We start from the raw sequence: 24,230 nt of genomic DNA on the forward strand, positions 1-24,230 counted from the left end.
AAAAAGTGGAGTAACTAACTTGGAAGCATATGCAATTTTCAAAAAATTCCCAGTTGCACCAGAATCTAAGAGCATTAGCAGTGATACTGTTATCGCTGTAGGTAGGTTAAAAACTACTGGTATTCAGAAATTAGTATGAATGTTGGACTGCCACATTAGACAAATTAAGAGAAACCGAGGGCCTCATTTATGAAAAGTGTTGCATCCCTGCGTGAAAATAGATATGCAACACTTTTCATTGTGCCCTCCTTGCAACATCATGGATGCGCCGTATTTACTGTACGGAACTTCATGTCGCAATGATTTACAGATATGTCAGTATTCCCTTTCATCCCAGTGCTGAAGTAGCATCACCAAATACTACTTCACACGTAGTATCATTGGAATTCATGCATTACATTGTTTCCTCATTTAGCCAAAATCTAAACTCATGGGGCCAAATTATACATGGGGCGAAATCCAAGAAAATGCACCACATTATGGTGAATGAGCGGACCCCAGGGCAGCTGCGAATTCTTGCTGCCCCCAGGGCAGCGCATTCATGTGAAAAACAGAGCGACTGCTTCAAAGCCGCTCCGTGTTTTCACAGTGCAGGCGGCAACCCGCCCGCACTTTCAAAGGGGGTGTCCAGAGGTCCATGGGAATCCCTTTCCCCCCCTCCAGAGGGCTGCTCTCAGGAGGCACACTGACTGTGCACCTCCTGAGGGCTTCTTTGCCTCTGCGCCTGCGTCTGTGATAAAGTACACCCCCATGCAAATAAGGGAATGTCCTCTGATGTATCACTGGTGCTATATGTGTGCCAGGACTCTCTGTATTACTGCGGTCCCTTCGGTAATATCAAAGTGCCCAGGGAGTATGCAAAGCAGGCGAAAAGCCCGCTGCGTCCCTTGGTCAACTTGTGTAATGCAGCCCATGATGGTTTTTTTCGTCTTACAGGTCCATGGAACTTGATCTCTCATGCTCAGAGTCTTCTCTTCCACAGTAGAGTCAAGACTGAGCAATCAAAACTGGGCACAAATATAAGCGCTATAGCGCATCAGTGCTTGTGCGTTTAAAGTGCATCTCAATTTTTAGACAAGGAAGTGCTAGAACACATTTAAAACAGGTACCTTTGGGAGTTGGACTAGACACCCTCAAAGAGCTATGATGGTCCTGAGACATCCTGGAGCCGTTTACACAAGGTGCCCCACTGGTATTTGCGCCCACTTTGCGCACCTCTGGGGCACTTTGACATTACAGAAGGGGCCACTGACGCTTGTGGGTCCCCTTCTGTAATACAGATAGCGCTGGTGAACATATAGCACCCTCGCTATCATCAGAGGGCATTCCCTTATATGCATTGAGGGATGCCCCATGCAAATGAGGGCATCCTTTTGCGTCTGCGCCTGAGCCATATTGGAGACGTGGACTCAGAGGCAATTAAGCTATCAGGAGGCACACTGCACTGTCAGCGCCCCCTGAGGGCAGCCCTCTGGAGGGGAGAAAGGAGGTCCCATGGACCCCCCAGACATCTCCTTGCAGACAGGTGCAGTGAGTGACTGCACCCACCTGCAAGGCGATCTCTTATTCCATTAACAAGTGCAGGCGGGTTGCCACCTGCACTGCAAAAACACGGAGTGGCTTAAAAGCAGCTGCTTCAATTTTCATGTGAATGCGTTGCCCCTAGCGCAGCACCAATTCATAGCTGCCCTAGGGGCAGTGCATTCACCATAATGTGGTGCATTTCCTGAAATGTGCCACATGTATAATATGGGCCATGGTACATTTTACTACACTTGGATAATCAAAATCAATAGGCAGGACACTAGGCTAGATAAAAATAAGGGGTGCGGTATCGGCTTTGGAGAACTGGCACTTGAAGAACGATGATAGGAAGTAAATAGCACTGGGGTTTCATCCATATTCGAGTTGCATACTTAAGTAAACTACTTTCTAGTTAGGTTGTACTACCTCTGGGTTGATGCTTGCAAAGTCGCTGAAAGAGCACAATTCTTTAATATGGTGCTTTGCCTTCTGAATCTGGCTAAGACCTTTTGTTGATGCTTTAGTTTGCACAGGGGTTCTCGATTTCCCTGCAGTTTGTTCTGTTTTTGCTGTTTTAGTTCCTCGACTGTTCACCTGAGTTACACCATTCTGGTTGAAAACATTGGAGTGTACAAGCGTGGAAGATTATTGACTGTCTCCCAGCTGCTGTGAGGCAGAACAATTTACTGGTAACACTGGCTTGTTTTTAATTTCTAGTGCAAGACTGGTCCCTAATGAACATTTTTTGACCATTTTACCTTTAAACTTAAATTCCACATCTCCAATTCCCCATCTGATTTTAACCATATTTGTGTTTTTCGCTTATTCGTTTTTTCTTTATTTTTTCTAAATTGGTTTGATAGTACTTATTTGTTGTTCTCTTGGCTTTAATGACTTATCACCCATTTCTATGGGGAGTTGCCTGCTATGTTTCTTTACTACCAGAAGTTGAGAGGATATACTTTTACAACTGTTTGGTATCGGTACCATCTCCCAAATTAATAATCCACTTCCTGACAGTTTCATATAGCACTGCTATTGTTTGTAAGCCCTATAAAAACAGGTGTTACTATTACATAGTTTACTGGAACTTCATTTACTCTCTGGAGCAGGGTGAAAGGTTAAACTTGCATTATCGCAGTTTAAACCTCTGATTTGTTGATCAAGGGAGAGGTTGGCAGTGAATATTCAACTCACTAAACCATCGGATTGGTTTTGCTAATCCTCTTCTGTGCATTCGACTGTTGTTTTCCCCAGGGCTCTTTTTTGAGCGCCATCTTTGTTACCTTATTTGTCATTTTCATCAAATCATTTGGCTTCACCCTCTTTTAAACATATACTGAGGACATGCAACTGCTGATCTGAGTGTATGGCAATATGTCTAAAAATTAAACTCACGCAAAATCAAGGTATTGGCAAAAACAATTGTGGCATTTATCCAGAAGAATCACTGTTTCTTGTTCTGTAATTTACTTAACCAAGTTGATTTCTGCTAAAGAGGGCGGACTTTGTTCCGCTATATATATATATATATATATATATATATATATATATATATATATATATATATATATATATATATATAGCATTATCACTTATTGGGTCGCTCTGCTTCCCTCAGTCTACAATTAGCTTTCCATGATTATTGGCCTCCTATTTTGAAGAGAATGATTTAAAATCAATCAAATTCTTTATTTCGGCCAATTAGGCCATAAAAGATACAAAAACAATGTCATTAAAATACATCCACATTAATATAAGAACATGATAAAATACATAAAACCATCATAATGTAAAAAGAATTTCTGATTGCAAGAAGCGTTAAGATTCATAGCCAAAGGGATCAGTCTTTAAGATATTTTGACCTTAGCTGCCACATGGCCATTAAAAATTTAGCAACTGCAAATACTATGTGGGGTGCCGTGCTCGTTTTCAATATTCTAAGCGAATGGAGATAGCTCCTTAAGCCCAAATTTCTGCATAGAGGAGCTAACCAGAATTTTCTGGGTCGATTGTATGCAGGACAGAAAAACATAATATGGGATTCTTCCTCATCATGAATGCAACAGCCTGGGCAGATTTTATCCGGATTTAAAACCCCTTTGCTTGATCCTTTAAGCAGTATTTGCCAAACTAACCTTGTACCTTCAGCCACTATCAAGTATACATACATTCTTTCTCTCTGTTGCTTTTCGTTGGCTCTCTTAAAAGTCACATGTTTTCATCTCAGGTGTAGAGGTGGTTGTTCAATCACTACACTGTAGCTATCCTACCTTTCTTGATTCAGTCGCCATCTGGAATTTTGCATAGGTCCCAAAATCTTTCTTATCAGTTATCAGTTTCATTGTTGGCCCACAGCAGTATTTTAGTGACTCTGTAGCATACCAGTGTGCTCTTTGAGTATTACAATCAATCAGTAATTGCCTTTACAGCTGTGGTGACTAGCTATCAGGCCTCAGGCTCCTCTGAGGAACCCCTTAGCCAACTAATCTCAATCTGGCATATGACTTGAGCACATCCTCATCAGCATCTCTGTTCCATGGGGGCTGAGAGAAGTATCCATGAGCCACACTTCTGGGTCCCCAGCCGTGCTGAGTTTAGGTCCAGAACATGACTGATCCTGCTAGCTGAATCCAGAAGCTTGGAAAAGTCCTATGTGGTCCTATTGTGTACCCTGTGTGCCTGTGGGCCCACACCCAAACTTCTTCCAACGGTCCTATAGACTGTGGTACACCCCTTTTCATTACCAAGATCTGTCTTCTTTAGACTTGGTCCTGCTAACCATTGATGCTTTTGAGTCATGAGATATACAAGTTTCAAAGTACCAACAAATCCTTAGCCTAAATTAGGAGGGTAAGCCTGTTCCCATAACTATATATTATGAACACTGAGACACTTATATTGAACAAGGGGCTGCTTTTCTTTCCCCGTAGGCTGCACCATACATACTGAATGCCTCGTTTAATCCTATTGATCTCAATCAGTGATTGCTTGTGAACAAAGCATTAGGAAGCACTGTTTCTCACAGGAGGACTGTGATTCATGCTCTTAATATAATTTTGGGCAGCACTGCACTCGTGTTTAGTTAGTGATTTTAAATCTTGTATAATGTGTAATGTAAGTTTCCAGTACTGCAACTTTGTTTCTTGTGTGCTGTTTTGTTGCTAAATTGATTTGTGTGCATTTTATAGTTTGGTTCCAATTTTAATCAATATCAGACTATTAGACTCTTGTGAGAGTTCCACCGTAAAATGTGTGGTAAATTACTCCAATAGGTCTGTGCCCTCTAAAATAAATGTTTTGGTAATTCTCGTGGGACATGCACTGTTAAGTTATTGAAAATATTTGTAGGCAAACAGATGTAACCCCTCACCCAAACAATTTAGCCAGCTGAGCACCATATCTGGTGCTTGCGAATAAGCAACCTTTATAAAGCATGCCACTGTTAGTTAATAGGATAAGTTCCTGAAGAGTTAATAAAATATTTTTTTCAGAGTACACAGAGATTCAGAGTAGTTACACCACACATTGCACCTGGTTACGATGTCGGTTGGAAACCCTCCGACCGACAGCCAGATTCTCCTAGACCGTTTCAGAACCTATCTGCCTGACTCGGTCGGAAACATTTCAAACCAACCACTACGAAGCTCGCGGTCGGAAGGGGACACGTTTGGTCCTTCCAAATTTGCTCCGACTGGCATTCGGAGAATCTGAATCGGTCAGAGCCGATTCATAAAGCTCAATGGACAGCGTTTCCGACTGACCAATTATGAAGTCGGATTCCAACAGCCTTTCCGACTCGGTCTGTCAGAAACTGACTTTGGGGGCCCCTAGCATGCCCCCCTTCATCTTGAGTCTTCTGGTTTGGGGTTGACGGGACTCCTTGTAAAACTATGCACGGTGTGGCAGGCACCAAGGGGTGCCCCCGACAGGGTGCAAGGTTATCCGCAGACACCCATTTTCCCCATTGGAGCCTGTGTTGTTGGTCGGAAGACAGGATCCCATTGAAGTCAATGGAACTCATTCTGAACGATGTTCGGAAGCATCATAATCGGTCAGGAGGAAAGGCCGACTGCGAGTCGGTCGGAACCGAATCCGACAAGGAGTTGGGTGGGTTTGTTTCCGACTGACATCGTAATCAGCCCATTGTTTGGTGTGACTCTAGCAGGAGGCTGATAGTCTTACAAAGACAAATTGTAATAGTCTGGGAGGGCAACTACTCTGCCTCATAAAAAAGTTCCTCATTAACCTGGTCTTGCATATCCAATTAGTTCTTTTTTAACACAATAACAACTCTAAATGGACAGTCTATCTGAGCCACAATGTGGTAACAATCAAGGCACAAGTGCTTAAAAAAAGAAGTGGGGTTACTAACCAAGTTAGTCAGTATTCAAGTGGCATCATGGTGTGTGACATTGCGTATGGCCTCACAGGAAGTGACATCACAGCAAGTGACATCATGACCTCACAGAAAGTGACATCAAATCTTAAGACCTGACACTTAAGTTTAATAGGACTATCATGAGTACATTTGAGAGCATTACAAGATTGAACAAATGAAAGCTGGTCACTTCTTAACCCTGTGACTCGAGTTCCCTGTTTGGAGAAATTAACAGCCAAATGTTTGTGTAGTTTTTAGTCTGACTAACTACAATAGACAAGCCACTAAGTTCTAATAGCTAAACATACAACCCATGGCGCTAAGATCAAAGCACAGTTAATGCATTGCATTAAAAATACCAGAAATTGCAATATCAAATATCAAAACAATAAAATGTAATAACCTACCAAACATACCACCATTATATACACTGACAATTTTAGCACTTTGACCTATATAAAAAAATAATGCAAGTTACACACTGCCTTTGGTATTTTGAGTGTGGAAAACGTTGTTCCCTAAGAATGCTAAGGTATAGCTGGATATTCTACTCATACATTCATTCGGACATTGTAGACCATGATGTACTGCCATAGGATGTTAAATCATAAGAAATTAGTAATTAGTAAGACCTTTTACACAATTGAATCAATAACATGTGGGTAACAAAATCACTTTAAAAAATCCCATGCATCTGGTATCTTTTGTTGTGATGGGCAATAGGATCTACCTTCTTAGACTGAGCATCATCCACATTACTGTGAGCAGTCAGCCATCTGTTAACATATGGCAATGGATTCCAAAGAGGCAGAGCAGGACCCTTGAGATCTATGACCATTAGTAAAGAAATATGTGGGATACCAAGATAGTTTTGTATGGGTGTTGTTATCCAGCTCTTGGTGCTGAGCACTCATTCACAGTCACTTGAAGTTACTTGTGTGTATTGCCCTCAAAACAGGTTACAATTGTTCTGTAATCTTATTCCCACAATTGTCAATATAGTCTACAAAACCTTCTGATATGAGTTTATAATTAGGAGAGAATCTCCTGCACACGCCTATATCTAACATAAACTACATTCACTCAAAATAACTCTTGTACATTTGTTTGAGGGACCTCTTAGGAGGGTGACTATACAGCCATTAGTGTAGTCAGGGTCCTTAGGTACATCGAAGGCGAGCACTTTCCGGGCATACTCAAGTTGCCGGTGCCTGCTCTCTGGGCATGAGTCCTTCAGCTTTATTCCCACACCTTACAATGTCCTAATAAAAGTAGTAACATAGTTCATGAATGTTGGACTTGACCTTTCTGCAGGGTAATCTCCAGATGTTTTGCTCCTCCTATTTTTTTGCTGAATTTATTTTTGTTGGCCTTAGGACTCTGTTCACTTTACGACTGCTAACCAGTGCTTAAGTGCTGATGTTATCTTCTTGAAAATATGTTAGATCGCTTATACCCAATCAGCTAATTTAATTCACTTATAAGTCTGTAGTAAAGTGGTACTACATGTACCCAGGGCCTATAAATTAAATGCTACTAGTGGACCCGCAGCACTGATTGTGCCACCCACTTAAGTAGCCCTTTTAACATGTCTCAGGCCTGCCATTGTAGTCTGTGTGTGCAGTCTAACTGCCATGACGACCTGGCAAGATAACCCGTGACCCAAACCTTCTTTTTTAATACATATAAGTCACTCCTAGGGTAAGTCCGGGACAACCCAGAAGGCAGGGTTCAATGTATTTAAAAAAACAGAATATGTACTTTAAGTTTTACATGTCTTGGTAGTGAAAAGCTCTTACATTTATTTTTCACTACTGCAAGGCCTTTGTCTCCCATAGGGTAGATTTGGGGTTGCCTTATCACACTTTATAAGTCCAATTTCCAAATGGGAAGAGATAACCAGCTCATGTTTGGTGTCACAATTTAAATCCTAAAGTATGGTATTCTAAGCTGCAATTCTGAAAATGACACTTTTAGAAAGTTGCCATTTTCTTGCCTTAGCTTATTGGTGGCTACAGCTTGTCTCTGGTCACATGACTGGGTGTATTTGTCAGTTGGGCTTTGTGTATTCCTTCTGGACAGCCACACATAATGGGGAGCTTAGGTGTGACTGGATGAGCCATCACTGGCAGGATGTATGGAAGGAGCTGGAACCAGCCCACTTCCACTTGATTAGACTTTGTGCTGTCTCCACACAAAAGGGCTGCATACCCCCTGTATTTAGTCTGCAGCCAGGGCCAGGAAGGCAGGACACCTGTGCACTTTGAAGGCAAGCCTCTAGAAGCTTCTCCCCACTTCAAAGGCACAACTGTGCATAAATACTGGACCTCAGACACCAACTCTTCTTTACACTTCTGGACCTGTAGATACCAGGAAGAAGGAAAGCTGTGCTGCTACAAGGACTGCCACTCTGCTGGACTGCTGCACTAAAGGAACTGCTGCCCTGCTGTGCTGACCTGCTGCCCTCTTGCCTGGGAAAGAAGAACTGGACCCCCAAATTCATCCTGAGCCCAGTACCCAAGTTGGCCATCTTATCTGAGCCTTAGGGACATAAAAGGATCCCCAAAGAGTTCCTGGACCCAGATGCAGTACGTTCCTGGCCCCAAGTTGTTCCTCTCAGGTTCTGGACTCTCTTTGCAGATCACAGGCTCTTAAAATCAAGTTTCTGGGCTATTCTTGATCTCAAATTGGTCCCTTTGCACTAAGACTGCACCATACGCACAAAGTTCAGCACAAGCCGCTGCCTTTACACAGCATGCATTGATCCCCCACAGTGGACTGCCAAAACAAAGCACTAACCTGCCTATCCACGACGCCCGGCCTGCTCTTCATGTCATGCTGACCACTACCTGCAATGTTCTCTTTGCTCCCTGCTACCCTCTCCAATGCAAATGGGACTGTTGCCTCAAAACTTGAGAAGGTAAACCTTCAGTGTCACTAATCTGGGACTGTATCTGACTGTATCTGACACATGCCCCATCATCGTTGGCCTGACCTTCTGACTTTGACCCAATCCAGCGCGACCAGACAGTTACGGTGAGATCAACCTTTACAACGCAGTCATTACATTGCACTACCTTTACAACGCAGTCATTACAATGCAACATCCTTTACATCGCATGCCATTACAACGCAGCCATTACATCGCATGTCACTACAATGCATGTCACTACAACGCATGTCACCACAACGCACGCCATTACAATGCAATATAAGGTAAGTAAGAGGGAATAGTAATTTTTACCCCTCCCCCTTCCAACACTTACCCTACTGTTGCACTCACTGAAGTGGGAATAGTACTTTTTACCCCTAGACTATCCAACACTTACCCTACTGTTGCCCTAAAAGTAATATGCGTTGTAATGGTATGCATTGTAATGTAATGCATTGTAATTGTATTGTCTAAAAATGTAATAGATGTTGCGATGTAAAAACTGCATTGTAAAGGCATGCATTGTAAGTGTTTGCGTTGTAACGTCATACATCCATTATGTTTGGCTCTTTCTGCTTTCGAATGCTATTTTTCACTCTGTTCTTTAAAAATTCATACTTCTGGTTCTACTGATTGGATTTTTGTCATTCTGATCTATTTATTAAATTTCTGTGCCAAGCTATCAGAGAGCTGAGCACGTGTTAAGTTGGGTTTGCTTGTGCCTTACCTCGACAAGGACTGTTGTTGCTGCTTGACCAGGGCTCACACCCCAGCAACCAGTAACCCAATTCCTTACAAGAACATTTCTGCATCCAAGAATCAAGTGGAAGATATCAGTAAAGAAAAAGTATGAAACATTGGGGAGATTTTTAAGTCCCTAAAACGCTAAATATACAAAGTAAAATATTGAACAGATTTGTGCACTGATCATTTAGCTCTTTGAGTCTAAAGTCTACTTTTGCTGAGATCTATGTATAGCTTGCAGATAAGTTTGATTCATAGGCAGGCCATGTCAAACTTTCACCGTTGTGGAAAATTCATATAGGTCTGCAGAGTTGAATTACGAAGATCTAAAGTTATGAGATAGGTACATTGACTGGATGGAGACCCTAGTAACTGCAGACAACAGTGTTGAAACTAGTCAGACAGATCAGTGGCCAAGGCATGGGACATGAAGTGAGCAACATCCTTTCCATTTTGGAAATAATCCAGCATGTTTGCGGAGATTGTGAAGTGTATTGCAAAGTTAATGGAGAAGAGGTACATAGGCCAACACTCCTTATTTAGGCAGAACACTCACGCTTTTGCAAGCTACATCTAAAACAATATTGGCTGCGTATGTCAGTGTAAAGCTTCCTTTACCCAGGGATTGAACAAACTAACTCCACCGCCAGCCCACTCCACTGGGAGTACTATTCCATGGGAAGCATATTTCCTTGGAGAAGATTGCTTTAGTTGCCTACACCCTCGATGTGAGGTATGCTTACCCAGTCACACTCACCACTTAATGTGTCTGTGATGGGCACCTGCACTCATTTTAGGAGATTGGGACTTATCTTTCACCAACAGACCATGCCCAGAGCAAAGGAGAAAGACAGAAAGGGAAGAAAGAAGGCGAAAGAGAGCTAGAAAACAATGTTAAGGACTGAAAAGTGGATAGAAAAATACTTGCAAGAATAAGATAAAATAAAAGCAAGTTTTGGCTAGTGAAAGAAAAAGGTAATGGCAACCCTAGCATTCAGCAACGACAGCCTAAGAAAACATTTAGGGCTCTGCATTTATGTGTGTACAATTTACAGAATGCCCCCCTCAAAGGGTTGTCACCTCCACATTAAGCAGCAGACATCTCTCATGTTCTTATTGTTGTGATTGCTATATTTAAACCACCCTCACATTCACACAAACAAAAGACAGCTCACCCTCAAATCAGTACCACCAGACTACCCAAAGAAAGAATTGAATATAAATTGCATAGCAAGATGTATCGGCTCCACATCCAAATAAGTGTCAGATGTCCAATGATAAGAAGGAAATGGTGATAAAGTTAGCTCATGAGAAAAGGGCATTCCCAACTAGCACTTTCGAGAAAATATAGGTCTTCGCATGGAAATATTGCTAGCTTACTGCTGTTGCTGTTGGGCTCCTGCTGACTGCCCTGGGGGACCACAACTCCACTGATCAAGAGCGTGTGTATGTTCCATAAAAGGAGGGTGCCGGCCCACGGCGCTTTGCAGCCGCTTACTGCTGTTGCTGTTGGGCACCTGCTGACCACCCTGGGGAACCACAACTCCCGTGATCAAGAGCGCACAGATGCGCCACAGCAGATGCTTTGCAGCCGCTTACTGCTGTTGCTGTTGGGCACCTGCTGACCACCCTGGGGAACCACAACTCCCGTGATCAAGAGCGCACAGATGCGCCATCAAAGGAGGGCGTTGGCCCACAGTGCGCTGTAGCCACTTACTGCTGTTGCTACTGGGCTCCGACTGACCGCCCTGGTGGACCACAACTCCCGTGATCAAGAGAGCACGGACGCGCCATAAAAGGAGGATGCTGGCCCACGGTGCAGGATGCGTGCGGGGACGTGCCCGGGCAAATCCAGGGCCAAGGGTGGGCCCGTCCATGCCCGTTGGAGCCCGGAGGAGGCTGGGTTCCCCTCTAACAATGCTGTCTCCATTAAGGTACTGTACGCAGATATTTCAATAACTATCTAATCACAGTTTCACTCTTTAAAATTAGTAAGCACAAGGGCCAGAGTGATCAGATGGGCAGATGGATTGCAGGAACCCTCAATGCATTCCTAACAAGGGTTATTTCTGTTCTAACTCGAGAAATCAAACTGACTGAGCGACGGTTATCCTTGGAGACTTTCCCTCAGAAGCGTTCCTTTCTGGGGGGCCAACCCATGGTTAGCGCTCTTGTTAGAACTGGGGGTCTCTAGTTGGCTGAGGTAGGTACCTTAGGTCAAATAGGGACCTTGCTTCTAAGTCAGGGAAAGGAAGGACCCCTTCTCAGATTGCCCCTGCTCATCCCCTCGGTAGCTTGGCACGAGCAGCCAGGCTTATCTTCGAGGCAAATGTGTAAAGTATTTGCAACTAATAACACGATATATCAAAGCAAGCCAGATATATCATAGGAGGGTCGAAGGGAAAAATATTTACCGACCACTAGATAGCTAATCCCTTATTGATACATAAACTTTCATCACACCAGAGCAATCTAGGGTCAAATTGTGAACTAAACCAAAGCTATGAGAGCACTAAGCAGAGTCCGAATGGATTCTAATAAATCCCATCAGCCACCAAGATAGCAGCCCACATCATCTGGGATTCGGCAGCCCGTCCTGAGCCTCCCAGATAATCAAGGCTGCAGATGAGAAGGGCAACTGTAACCTCTCCATTCATCTAAGATGAGGTATGTGCCCTGGATGTTTGATAGGCTACCTAATGTATTGATGGTGGTGATGGAAGCAGTGCAAAAAGAGTGTAAAGTGATAGTAATAAAATCATCTACTAGGATAGAAACAACCTTTAATAATGTCTATCCGAGTGACAAGGTTAAAAACAGTGTAGTAGCAGTTTTAACAAAATAACTGCTCAAGTCCGAAAGAACTAAAAGGGGTCTACATGTTTCAGCCGAAGGATCAAATTATAATCCGGCTTTCATCAGGACCAACAAGAACCTGTGCTACTGCTGTATGTATCGTAATATTTCTATAAAAGTGAAAAACACCAGAAAAAACAAATAGAATGACCTACTTGGGATAGAGATTACTCCTGGTTTATTTGTAGGAGAAATATCTCTTCAAATCCCGTCAAAAGTACGGGAGACCGCCTCACCTCACCTGGCATCCGCTCAGATAAAAGAGGCCCGCTCTGTCTGTCAGTACCTCAATTCGTGTCATTCTATTTGTTTTTTCTGGTGTTTTTCACTTTTATAGAAATTTCACGATACGTACAGCAGTAGCACAGGTTCTTGTCACTCGGATAGACATTATTAAAGGTTGTTTCTATCCTAGTAGATGATTTTATTACTATCACTTTACACTCTTTTTGCACTGCTTCCATTACCACCATCAATACATTAGGTAGCCTATCAAACATCCAGGGCACATACCTCATCTTAGATGAATGGAGAGGTTACAGTTGCCCTTCTCATCTGCAGCCTTGATTATCTTGGAGGCTCAGGACGGGACCGAATCCCAGATGATGTGGGCTGCTATCTTGGTGGCTTATGGGATTTATTAGTATCCATTCTGACTCTGCTTAGTGCTCTCATAGCTTTGGTTTAGTTCACAATTTGACCCTAGATTGCTCTGGTGTGATAAAGTATTTGCAACCACGCTTACACCAACCCAATGATGACACCACAAATGGACTCCACACGAGTTTCATAAAAAAACAAGTATATACTTATATAAAAAGATATACGATGAGACCACACAATAAATATCCAACATATGCGTATTTGTAATAATTCACCTGGCTGGTTATTAGGCCAGCATGCCCTTGTAGGCTCTTGCAGTATTAATCAGCAATTCCAGACGATCCAATGCAGTCCTAATACAATGCTATGCAGTCCGTAATGCAAGAATCAGACACTTCAAAATGTAACAATAATGCAGTTCGTTATGCAACAATAATGCAATGCCTAATGCAACAATCAGGCAGTTCGTAATACCAAAATGATGTAATGAGTAATGCAACAATCAGGTAATTTGTTATGCCAAAATAATGTAATGCGTAATGCAACAATCAGGCAGTTCGTAATACCAAAATGATGTAATGCGTAATGCAACAATTAGGCAGTTCGTTATGCAGAAATAATGCAATGCGTAATGCAACAATCAGGTAGTTTGTTATGCAGAAATAATGCAATGCATAATTCAACAATCAGGTAGTTCGTTATGCAGAAATAATGCAATGCTTAATGCAACCATCGGCAGTTCGTAATACCAAAATAATGTACTCCAGCACCAATCACTGTACTCAGTCTCTATGCCACTCCTGCTGACTCGTGGTCAGCTATTACCAAACTATGCCCCCAACACGGGTATGGTGTAAACAAAGAGTAGCTGCACATTACGGCCCCGGTACTGCCACTCCTCGGCAAGTACGGGCCGCAATACGGACTTCAGCGGAGGCTCGCACTGCGAGAATGGGAAAGGCAGAGAGAGTTTCTCCCTGAGCTCACACCCCGCCCCAGGCGTCGACACACGCACGCTCGTTGAGAGTTACCTGGGAGGTGCGACCTCGCACTCCTCTCCTCGCGACTTGGGCCTCCGATGTGGATTCATTGATTTCGGGCAAGGGAACGCGGGCCTCCCCCGACAAGGGGATGGTTCAAAATCCCTCCTTGGCAAAGACGGGCTCGGACTGGTGGCACAGCTCCTCCGGCGCTGCTGGCCCGGGCCGATGGAAATGACGAAGATCTCAGGCTGCAACAGGGCACACGCCCACAGCGTCAGTGGAACTCACTTGAGCTCCGGGTGTGCACGGTCACAAGGCACTCTTCACGAAGGTCTCAGGCTGCACGAAGCACACGCACACAGCGTCGCTGAGACTCACTTGGATTCCGATTGCACACAATCACAGGACGATCCTCACGAAGGTCTCAGGCTGAGCAAAGCACACGCACACAGTGTTGCTGAGACTCACTTGGACTCCTGGTGCACACGATCACAGGGCAATTCTTATGAGGATCTAAGGCTGCAAGGAGCACACGCACACAGTGTCGCTGAGACACACTTGAGTTCCGGGTGCACACGATCACAGGTAGGGGTGGGCGGAATTTGCTTAGTCGCGCTACACAATGCTCCGCGAAACGGTAAAAAATCTCCACGATCAGGCAGAGTTCCGCGAACACGCGGAATTGCTTGTTCCGCCCGTTTGCAATGCTTTTTTCCTGTTCGCGAACACTGTTTGCGTGCTCGGGGGGAAATATCTCGTGAACACGCATTTTGAAAGCGCGAGCAAGCAAAAAATTCCGCAAAGCCGCGGATCGTGGAATTTTGGGCAATTCCGCGTTCTCAGCGGAACACAAAATTACCCAAATTTCGCAAGCGGAACAGAATTTACCGCCTGGGCCTAATCACAGGGCAATCCTCACGAAGGTCTCAGGCTGCACAAAGCACACGCACACAGCATCGCTGAGACACACCTGGAAACTTTTGTTTTCCTGAGTTTCCACAACAGGGAGTCAGCTCTCCTCAGGCCCTTGGGGTTAAGTTACTTCAGGACACAGCACAGCAAAGTCCTTTCAAGCAGGGAGACACAGCACACAGAAAAGTCTCTTTAGCCTCTCCTTGGTTAAAACAGCAAACTGCAGGCCAGCCTCAGAACACACAGCAAGGTTCAGTTCTTTCCTTCAGTCTCTTCAGCTATTTCTTCCTTGGCAGAGGTTCCTCTTGACCACGAAGTAGGTTCAATCCTTTACAGTCTTGAACAGTTCCATTCCCAAGTCCAGGGGTTTCAGCTCTCATAGTTATACTCCTAAATGTCTTTGAAGTCTTTGTGTTCAGGGGGGCACTGATCCCTGTCCAAACCAGTTCTGGGTGTCTCCCTGCCAGTGACACCTTCTTCCTTTGAAAGTGGGGGTCTGGATCCTTAATCACTCAGTAGGGGATGGAGCCATTGTTTTATGACTGCAGCCCAGGCCTCTTCACCTCCAGGGGCTACTCCTCCACCCTACACTCCAGATGCAGGTGAGCCTGTTGCTGTCTCACCTCCTCCCCTGGGTCAAGACATTCCCCAGTGCCTATCACATTCAAATCTAGTCAGTCAATCAACAACCAGGCAGAGACACACAAAAATGTTAAAACACAAAACTCAGCCACTTCTAAAAGAGTGGTTTCTAAACACACAATGCAAAAACCACCTTCATAAAAAGATGTGTTATTAAACTGTGAGTTCAGGCACACTAAACTTCACCTCTCCATCTTAAGCCTATGGGAAGATAGGCTGGAAACATATTACACAGCCTCCCCATTCTGTATATGGGCAAGATGGCCTTTCAACAGTGAATAACAAAATGGAGAGTATTTCACTGTTAGGACATGGTACACACCTTAGTACATGTCCTATCTTTCACATACACTGCACCTTAACCAGGGGAGTACCCTAGACCTACCGTAGGGGTGTCTGATGTGCATAAAAAGGGAAAGGTAGACCTGGCAAGTGGGTGCACTTGTCAGGACAACATGGCAGTTTAACAAACTGCACGCAGGCACTGCAGTGGCAGGCCTGAGTTCTTTCTTTAAGGCCACTTGTGTGGGTGGCACAATTAGTGCTGCAGGCCCACTAGCAGCATTTGCATTACCAGCCCTGGAACACATAGTGCACTTTCCTAGGGACTTTACTAGTAAGGAAAACATACCAATCAGGGACAACCAATTATCATTACACTTTATACAGCGAGCACTTGCACTTTGACACTGATCAGCAGTGGCAAAGTGCCCAAAGCATCTAAGCCAATAAAATGCAATCCTTCACAGCATCAAAAATAGAGGAGGTAGAGGCAAAAAGTCAGGTTTAATCAAGCCAAGAAATGCCAGGTCTAACACCTGTCCCCTCAAGCCGAAAAGTGAGGGGAACTACTCACCCTCATGGGATTTCTGATCACTAAGGCCCAAAAATCTGGACGAACCATCAGCATTGGCGTGTTCTGTTCCAGGTCGGTGTTCCACCGTGAACTCCATTCCCTGTAGGGAGATGGACCACCTCAACAGTTTTGGGTTCTCACCCCTCATCTGCATCAACCATCTGAGGGGCCTGTGGTTGGCCTGAACCAGGAAGTGAGTCCCAAACAAGTAGGGCCTCAGCTTCTTCAGCGCCCAGACCACAGCAAAAGCTTCCCTTTCAATTGCACTCAACCTCTGTTCCTTGGGAAGTAGCCTTCTGCTAATGAAAGCTCCGGGTTGGTCCAAGCCCTCGTCATTCAATTGTGAGAGTACCACTCCCACACCATGCTCTGAAGCATCTGTCTTCACTACAAACTCTTTGGAGAAATCAGGCACCTTGAGCACGGGCGCCGTGCATATGGCAGTTTTCAGGGCATCAAAAGCGGTCTGGCAGGCATCAGTCCAGATCACCTTCTTGGGCTGTTTCTTTGCCGTCAGTTCTGTCAAGGGGGCAACAATGGTGCCATACTCCTTCACAAACCATCTGTAATAACCAGTGAGTCCTAAAAAGGCCCTCCCGCCTGTCTGGTTCTTGGGGGTTTCCCAAGCCAGAATGATATCAACTTTTGCCTGCAGGGGCGCCACCTGGCCACTCCCTACCTGGTGTCCTAAGTACACCACAGAACCCTGCCCTATCTGGCACTTACTTGCCTTGATAGTTAGGCCTGCCCTCTGCAAGGCCTTCAACAGTTCACAGAGGTGTCCCAAATGTTCCTCCCAAATGGAGCTGAACACATCAATGTCGTCCAGGTAGGCGCCGCGGCACTGAATTCCTCAAGCCCACTCAATACCTGGTTAACCAGTCCCTGGAAGGTGGCAGGGGCGTTCTTCACCCAAAGGGCATAACCCTGAACTGATAGTGCCCCTCTGGCTTTGAGAATGCTGACCTCTCTTTGGCCCCCTCGGTCAAGGCAATCTGCCAGTACCTAGATGTGAAGTCAAATGTACTGAGGTACCGGGCAGCTCCCAGCCGATCCATGAGCTCTTCAGCTCTAGGGATGGGGTGAGCGCAGTCTTGGTGATCGCATTGAGCCCACGGTAATCCACTCTGAACCGGAGTTCTGAGGTGGCACCTGGTGCAGCAGCTTTTGGCACAAGGACCACTGGACTAGCCCACGGGCTGCTGGATGGCTCAATCACCCCTAGCGCCAGCATCTTGGAAACCTCCTCCTTGATGCTGGCCCTGACCTTATCAGCTACTCTGTAAAATATTTGTTTTACAGGTAGACTGTCTCCAGTGTCCACATCATGGACGCACCAATGGGTGACTCCTGGGGTCAGGGAGAACAGGGAGGCAAACTGACCCGAAACCTGGCGACAGTCCATCTGCTGTGCCGGGGTCAGGGTAGGCGAGAGGTTCACCCCATCCACTGACTCATCCTTCTCCTTGGCTGACAGGAGGTCAGGAAGAGGTTCACTATCCTCTTCTGCCCCATTGTCTGTAGCCAAGAGCATTGTCACATCAGACCTCTCAAAGTGTGGTTTGAGGCGGTTCACATGAAGGACACTCAGAGGGTTCCTAGGAGACTGGAAGTCAACCAGGTAAGTCACTTCACTCCTGCACTCCACCACCTCATAAGGCCCAGCCCACTTGTCCTGGAGTGTGCAAGGCTCCACTGGTGCCATCACCCACACTTTTTGCCCAGGTTGAAATTCGACCAGAGTGGCATTCTGGTTCTACCACCGCTTCATTTCTTCCTGGCTGTCTTCCAGATTCGCCTGAGAGAGTTGCCTGAAACGCCTAGTTTGGTTCCTGAAGGCCAGCATGTAGCTATATACATCCTGTGGGGGTTTACTAGGAGCCTCCTCCCAGCCCTCCTTCCCCAAACTCTATGGTCTTCTTACAGGGTGTCCATACAGGAGCTCAAAGGGACTGAACCTGAAGGACTTCTGTGGCACCTCCCTGTAAGCAAACAGCAGGCATGGTAAGAGGACTTCCCACTTACGCCTCATGGGTTCCTCAAGACCCATAATCATGCCCTTCAGGGTCCAGTTAAGTCTCACAACCAGACTGTTACCCTGGGGTGGTAAGGCATGGTGAACTTGTAGGTTACACCGCACTCCTTCTACAGAGATTTCATATACCTCGATATGAAATTAGTACCCCTATCGAACACCACCTCTCTGGGGAACCCCATGCGGGAGAAGATCCCTATCACTGCACGGCCCACCACGGGGGCTGTCGCTGTCCGGAGAGGGATGGCTTCCGGGTGGCATGGTCTACCAAGACCAAGATGAACCTGTTGTCCATGGCTGTCTTGGGATACAGAGGCCCCACAATGTCAATGCCTTCCCTTTTAAAGGGGGCGCTGAGTACAGGGACAGGTTGGAGGGGAGCCTTGTGCTTCCTTCCACTCTTACCACTCGCCTGGCAAAGTCTTACAGGTCCTGCAATGAGTATCAGAACTCGTGCACATTTGAGGCCAGTAGAAGTGGGTGACAAGCCCCTCAAAGGTCTTGTCCTGCCCCAAATGTCCTGCTAAAGGTACATCATGAGCCAACCCCTGTAGGAAGGTTCTGAAGCACTGGGGTAGGCCCTTTTGAACACCTTTACTGGCTGGCATAGACCAAGTGGTCACACAAGCCCACTCAGGCAGACCCAACATCTCCAAATGCGCCTGGCGCTCCACTTCTTTCCAGGGGGAACTCTCCATGTCATTCCCCAGCAGACAGTCTACAGGCATGGACAGGCTTACAACGACCTTCAAAGAACCTGAGACCCCCCACACCCAAAGGGAACTAGCGCCATCTTGCAGAGGCGCACTGAGTTGTCTGCTGCAACTACAGGGTGAAGAACATTGGGAATTACCTGCTCCTCAGACACCCACTGACACCTGACAGATGTCAAACTGGCTCCAGTGTCTCTTAGAGCCTCCACCCTTCTTTCATTGATGGTCAGACACTGACTGTACTTCCTAGTATTCTCAAGCAGAGAGGCTTCCTGGACTATCTCTTGATCTCCTAATGAGACCAGGGTCATCACTGCTTGTTCCTCCCCATTCCAAGTACTTAAATCCTCCCCCAACACTACACTCATTAAACCCGGTGCTGGAGCACCGGTGGGTGCAGGTGACTTCTTGGGGCACTTTGGGGCAAGATGACCCACTTCCTTACAGACGTAAGAAGTAGGAGGACCTCTGTTGTCCCGCTTGCCCTTATGGGGCCAGGACCTCTTAGCCTTGGGGGACTGGGACCCTTTTACCTGGGAACTACTTTGGGGCCCTTTAGAGAACCCCTTGTGGTTACCCTTGTCCTCCCCCACCTCCTGCAGGGGCCCCTGTACACCTATGGTAGTGGTACCTCCAATCCCCTTGTGGACCCTGGTCCAGTGGTCCGCCTCTTCACCAAGCTTACCAGGATCAGTCAGCTTACTGTCCAAAAGATGCTGGTGCAGCTCTGGAACACACAGACTACTCAAGTGCTCCCAACTAATTAAAGCGCATACACCTTTAAAATCAGTTACCTTGCTGCCCTTCATCCAACCATCCAGTGCACGTGTGTACACATTTACACACTCAACCCAAGTACTGGATTCCTGTTTCTTGAAGTTCCTAAATTTCTGCCTGTACTGTTCAGGAGTGAGCCCATACCTGAGGCATAAAGCCTACTTCATATTGGCATAGGTCAGGGATCCCGCCCTCTCTAAAGGGGGTAAAACATCCCTCCCAGATGCCTCAAAGTGTTCCCATAGGCCCGCCCCCAATGCTTTTCAGGCATCTCATTCATCCTCAGTGCGATCTCATATGCCGTGAACCATGCATAAATATCATCACCCCTTTGGTAATCTCGCACTACGTCTTTGGGAATGTACACCTTTCCCACTGGCACTGGTTGTGTGCTGCCGCCATTTGACCTGGACTCTGCCTGTTTAACCTTCATGTCCAGTTCCCTCATGCTTAACTCATGAGCTAAGAGAATCTTTTTTTTTCCAAAGCGAGAGCGTTCCTGCTCTCCTCTGCTCGCTTTTCACTTTCAATGAGCAGCTTCTTCTCCTCTGCTTGAGCTTTAAGTTTTAAAACCTCCAACTCATTCTCTCTGACCATTTGGTTTTCCTCCAGCTACTCTGGGGAAAAACTCCTCCCTAAATGGTTACTACCAGCCCCTGAGGCTGGTCCTTCCACTGGCAAATCGTGTGGACCAAATCCATTCCCTGGGTCATGCTCATTCAGCTCAACATCACCCATCTCCTGAGCCCCTTTGGCTTCCCACTAGGCCCTCAAGGCCATTTGCAGCTCCTTCTTCTTGGCGCTACTTTTCATGGGACATCCCAAAGCTCTGCAGAATTGCCTCAATTGATCACTTTGTAGGTAAGCAATGTTCAAGTTCGAACTCAAATTCTGCAGCCTCACTGGCGCCTTGACTCATCTGAGACATAATGTGGCTTAAAGGTCGCTCAAAAATAAAACCAAAAAATCTAAACACAATATGTGGTTACGTCATGGTCTGCGCTAACTAGTGATGTACACCAATCACTGTGAGTGAATTTGCAAATACACGTTCTAATTCCAAACCGCTGATCATCAACAGTAGATCCCACTGCTGCCACCAATGTTAGAATTATATACCGCTTTTTATTTAGGCGGACCCGAGCTACGACAGTTCTGAAGCTCTGATTGTCGTTAATCACATTCTTTTGAGAAATTTCAAAACATTTAAGAGAACATTTTCAATCGTGTCTGGGTGAAATACATTTCAATACACAAAGTGATATAAATTGAAGCATATGTGAAATAACAAAAAATGTCATACAATTAATGTGAACAAATAAACAAAACTTTGGTAAAGCTTTTACAAAAATTACACCAGCAAAACATTCATGTACTATTAATCATACAAGGCAATTCCAGAAGAAGAGAGAGCTTAAAGCTTAATCTATCATTGGGAACGGCTGCCACACTGGATGAATTAGAACTCTGTGGGGTATATTTATTATTAAAAACCCTCAACAGAGGTCAGAAACAACTCTGTGTGTCCTTGGTGGCTTGAGAAGATGGAAAATGCCGACGCGTTTCCAATCCCAGCAGTCAATCAGGGATTTTCATCAGGGCTAAAGGCACGGTGTAACCTGCATATTAAAGTTGAATAAAATAAAATTACCTTAAGTGAATCAGTCCCTTTCACACCCATACCTATACTAACAATGTTTAGTTGAAACAGATTTTGCCTGAACTTTTAGTGGAGTTGTGTTTCTTAATTATGAAAGTTTTCTTATGTCCAGGACCTGAAAAACCAGGACATTCAAGTCAAAATGACTGTGTGTAATGTATTTTCATTCAAAGGTATCAAGATAAATGATTATTTCACTCACGAGCTAATGTAGTCAAGAGAAAATTTCAAGTGGCTCCGTGGTTCGTTTCTATAGGCAGTTACTGTGTTTCAAAATGCGAAATATGCAGCACAGCTGTCGCGCTAGCTGCAAGAAAATGAAAATAATATGTTTATATTACTTTCTAACTTATGACTTATGTTCCGGTCTGTAAGCCAAAGAACTTTTAATTCAAAAGCGCTTCTGGTGCACGCACTTACTTAATCATATGTATGTCCGTGCGTGCTGATCTCTTGTTGTCACGTTTCTCAAGGAACGCGTGGGGTCAGTCTATGAAATTAGAAAAGAGGAGAAAGAAAATATATTCGTTATCTACTTGTTTCCTTTGCCACTTTACGTTAACGATATAGGTGGGCGACACTTACTTATAAGCTGTCCTGAATTTCATATGTGAAAACTCCGTGTGCGAGGATCCAACCGAGAGCAGATCGGTCAGAAAGACCCGTGTAATTTACGTTAGCTATATCCTGTTTGACAGGAAGTGTTCCGGGCTTTCTGGACAATGCATGCTGGGATTAGTAGTTCTCCTCAGTTCACCGATCGGGAAAAACAAAACGTTATTTTTTTAAAACAAGGGGGGGGGGGCAAAGGAAGAACACTTCCTTATTTCATAATTACTTTCGGAGCATGATTAATTGTGAGATTTCTTTAAACGGGAGAAAAAAGTATTTTGAATACTCTCAGTTTCGCAACCGATGTTATTGCTGTTCTAAAGATTTTAAACAAACGCTCACAAAGGATTTTACCATGACTTCTCATTAGCGGTATTCTTGATACCTGGGGTATTTATGCCAGACTAGAACTATTCTAAGCATGTACATTTTTAATTTACAGTTATCACGACATTTAATTGAAGCTGCTCACAATACCTGAGTGATTTACAGAGGACATTAGCGTGAAATTTGATGTAACTCTGACATCTCATGTAGGCCGTCCATCACGCAGTTGTATTTCATGATCAAATATGCTTCTCTTTTTTGAAGGAGTGTTTCAGTATCGCCACCTCTGGATGATGGTTTAATACCAGACAGAACTGTCCACACAAAATCTTTTTCAGTGTGTCCCTTCTCGATAAAGTGAGATACCATGGGTGCCGTTAGAACCTTTTGTTTTATTCTGGAGCGGTATTGGACAATCCTCTGGTTAATTTGTTGTGATGTCTTGCAAACATACAACTTTGGGCATGGGCACGTGATGGCACTTCGTAATGTAACAATAATGCAGTTCATTATGCAACAATAATGCAATGCGTAATGCAACAATCAGGCTGTTCGTAATACCAAAATGATGTAATGCATAATGCAACAATCAGGTAATTTGTTATGCAGAAATAATGCAATGCGTAATGCAACAATCAGGTAGTTCGTTATGCAGATATAATGCAATGCATAATGCAACCATCTGCAGTTCGTAATACCAAACTGATGTACTCCAGCACCGATCATGGTACTCGGTCTCTATGCCACTCCTGCTGACTCGCGGTCAGCTATTACCAAACTATGCCCCCAACATGGGTAGGGTGTAAACAAAGTGTAGCTCCACACTCCGGCCCCGGTACTGCGACTCCTCAACAAGTACGGGCAACAATACGGACTTCAGCGGAGGCTCGCGCTGCGAGAATGGGAAAGACCTCGCTCTCTTCTCCTCGCGACTTGGGCCTCCGATGCGGCTTTGTGGATTTCAGGCACGGTAACTCGAGCCTCCCCCGACACGTGGATGGTTCGAGGTCCCTCCTTGGTAAAGATGGGCTTGGAACGGCGGCACAGCTCCTTCGGGGCTGCCGGTCCAGGCCAATGGAAATGACGAAGGTCTCAGGCTGCAACAGGGCACACGCCCACAGCGTCGCTGGAACTTACTTGAGCTCCGGGTTTGCACGGTCACAAGGCACTCTTCCCGAAGGTCTCAGGATGCACGAAGCACACGCACCCAGCATCGCTGAGACTCCCTTGAGTTCCGGGTGCACATGATCACAGGGCAATCCTCAAGAAGGTCTCAGGCTGCACAAAGCACACGCACACAGCGTCGCTGAGACTCACTTGGATTCCTGGGGCCCATAATCACAGGGCAATTCTTACGAGGGTCTCAGGCTGCAAAAAGCACACAGTGTTGCTGAGATGCACCTGGAAAATTTTGTGTTCCTGAGTTTCCACAACAGGGAGCCAGCTCTCCTCGGGCCTTTGGGGTTGTTACTCCAGGACACAGCACAACAAAGTCCTTTCAAGCAGGACAACACAGCACACAGCAAAGTCCCTTTAGCCTCTCCTTGGTTAAAGCAGCAAACTGCAGGCCAGCCCCAGAACACACAGCAAGGGTCAGTCCTTTCCTTTAGTCTCTTCAGCTGTTTATTACTTGGCAAAGGTTCCTCTTGAACACGAAGTAGGTTCAATCCTTT

General features: G+C 45.3%; 1 long non-coding RNA gene across 10 annotated transcripts in view; it reads right to left on the reverse strand.

The window, feature by feature from the left end:
* LOC146865865 (uncharacterized) overlaps nucleotides 1–22,315 on the reverse strand; it is a 186,060-nt gene extending 163,745 nt beyond the window's left edge. For all 10 annotated transcript variants that reach the window (XR_014976710.1, XR_014976713.1, XR_014976714.1 and 7 more), the window contains exons 1-3: nucleotides 22,204–22,315; nucleotides 22,039–22,108; nucleotides 21,821–21,925 (exon numbers count right to left, since the gene is read on the reverse strand). This is a non-coding gene — a long non-coding RNA (uncharacterized LOC146865865). The remainder of the gene's footprint in view (nucleotides 1–21,820; nucleotides 21,926–22,038; nucleotides 22,109–22,203) is intronic.
* Nucleotides 22,316–24,230: the final 1,915 nt, after the last annotated feature.

This window comes from Triturus cristatus, chromosome 2_1, assembly GCF_964204655.1.
Source record: "Triturus cristatus chromosome 2_1, aTriCri1.1, whole genome shotgun sequence".
In the NCBI taxonomy this organism is placed as follows: domain Eukaryota; kingdom Metazoa; phylum Chordata; class Amphibia; order Caudata; family Salamandridae; genus Triturus; species Triturus cristatus.